The sequence below is a fragment of the Herpailurus yagouaroundi genome, unplaced genomic scaffold (genome assembly GCF_014898765.1).
Source record: "Herpailurus yagouaroundi ecotype Mexico unplaced genomic scaffold, PumYag 189, whole genome shotgun sequence".
NCBI classification, from domain to species: Eukaryota; Metazoa; Chordata; class Mammalia; order Carnivora; family Felidae; genus Herpailurus; species Herpailurus yagouaroundi.
Genome location: NW_024412420.1, coordinates 11,288,935 through 11,290,875, shown reverse-complemented (window position 1 = coordinate 11,290,875; position 1,941 = coordinate 11,288,935). Strand labels below are relative to the sequence as shown.

Below are 1,941 nucleotides of genomic sequence, written 5' to 3'. Positions count from 1 at the left end.
TATCTACCCTAGAGTTCACCTTCAGTGGGTTTGGACGAATGTGTAAATGACACGAAGCCACCGCTGTAAGTATCAAGAAACCGCCAAATTATCTTCCAGAGTGGCTGTACCGTTTGTGCATCCCACCAGCAGTGACTGAGAGTCCCCGCCACTGCACGTCCTCGCCAGCATTTGGTGCTGGCAGTGCTTTGGGTTGGGGCCGTTCCAATAGGTGGGTAGCGGTATGTCACTATTGTTTTGATTCGCGATTTCCTGATGACATAGGCTGTTGAACATCTTTTCGTATGCTTCCTTGCCATCTGGATAGCTTCTCTGAAGAGGTGTCTGTTCAGGTCTTTTGCCCATTTTTGGATCAGGTTGTTCATTTTCTTATTGTTGACTTTTTTTTTTTTTTTTAATTTATTTATTTTTGAGACAGAGAGAGAGAGAGCATGAACAGGGGAGGGGCAGAGAGAGAGGGAGACACAGAATCCGAAACAGGCTCCAGGCTCTGAGCTGTCAGCACAGAGCCCGACGCGGGGCTCGAACCCACGGACCGCGAGATCATGACCTGAGCCGAAGTCGGATGCTCCACCGACTGAGCCACCCAGGCGCCCCTTCTTATTGTTGACTTTTAAGAGTTCTTGGTATATTCTGGGCCACAGTTCTTTGTCACATGTGTCCTTTGCAAGTATTTTCTCCCAGTCTGTGGCTGGTCTCCTTGTTCTCCTGACATCGCCTTTCACAGAGCAGAAGTTTTAAATTTATTTAGTTATTTTTTATTTAAAAATTTTTCTTTTAATGTTTTTATTTATTTTGAGAGAGAGAGAGAGACAGAGTGCAAGCAGGGGCAGAGAGAGAGGGAGACACAGAATCTGAAGCAGGCTCCAGGCTTTGAACTGTCAGCACAGAGCCCAACGTGGGACTCAAAGCCACAAACCGTGAGATCATGACGTGAGCCGAAGTGGGACACTTCATGGACTGAGGCACCCAGGTACCCCGGAAGTTTTAAATTTTAATCAAATCCAGCTCATCAATGATTTCTTTCTTGGGTTGTGCTTTTGGTGTTATATCTAAAAAGTCATCATTTCATGAAGATGGTGCTGAAGGCAAAGAAGGAAGCCCCTGCCCCTCCCAAACCCAAAGCCAAAGGAAAGGCTTTGAAGGCCAAGAAAGCGGTGCTGAAAGGCGTCCACAGTCATAGAAAAAAGATCTGCACGTCACCAACATTCTGATGGCCCAAGACACCGCATCTCCAAAGGCAGCCCAAATATCCTGGAAAGACCACCCACAAGAGAAACAAGCTTGGCCACTATGCCATCATCAAGTTCCCCATGACTACCAAGTCACCCATGAAAAAAATGGAAGACAGCAACACACTTGTGTTCATTGTAGATGTCAAGGCCAATAAGCACCAGATCAAACAGGCTGTGAAGAAGCTCTATGACATTGATGTGGCCAAGGTCAACACTCTGATGAGGCCCGATGGAGAAAAGAAGGCCTATATCCGACTGGCTCCTGACTATGATGCTTTGGATGTGGCCGACAAAATTGGGATCACTAAGCTGAGTCTAGCTGGCTAAACCTACATACGCATTTTCTCACTATAAAAAAAAAAGGATAATAAAAAATAAAAAGTCATCAGCGGGGTGCCTGTCTGGCTCAGTTGGTGGAGCATGCAACTCCTGATCTTGGGGTTGTAGGTTCGAGCCCTATGTTGGGTGGAGACCTTACTCAAATCTTAGAAAAAGCTAGAAATAAATAAAAAGTCATCACCATACTCAAGGTCAACTAGGTTTTCTCCTGTGTTATCTTCTAGGAGTTTTACAGTTTTGCGCTTTGCATTTAGATCTTTGATCCACTTTGGGTCAATTTTTGCGAAGCACCTAATAGATTCTGTCTGGATGCAGGTTTTTGCAGGTGGATGTCTACGTTGTTCCAGTACCATTTGTTGAAAAGACT

At 45.4% G+C, this 1,941-nt stretch overlaps 1 pseudogene; it reads left to right on the top strand.

The window, feature by feature from the left end:
- Window positions 1-1,070: 1,070 nt before the first annotated feature.
- Window positions 1,071-1,562, top strand: LOC121045172 (60S ribosomal protein L23a-like; annotated as a pseudogene).
- Window positions 1,563-1,941: the final 379 nt, after the last annotated feature.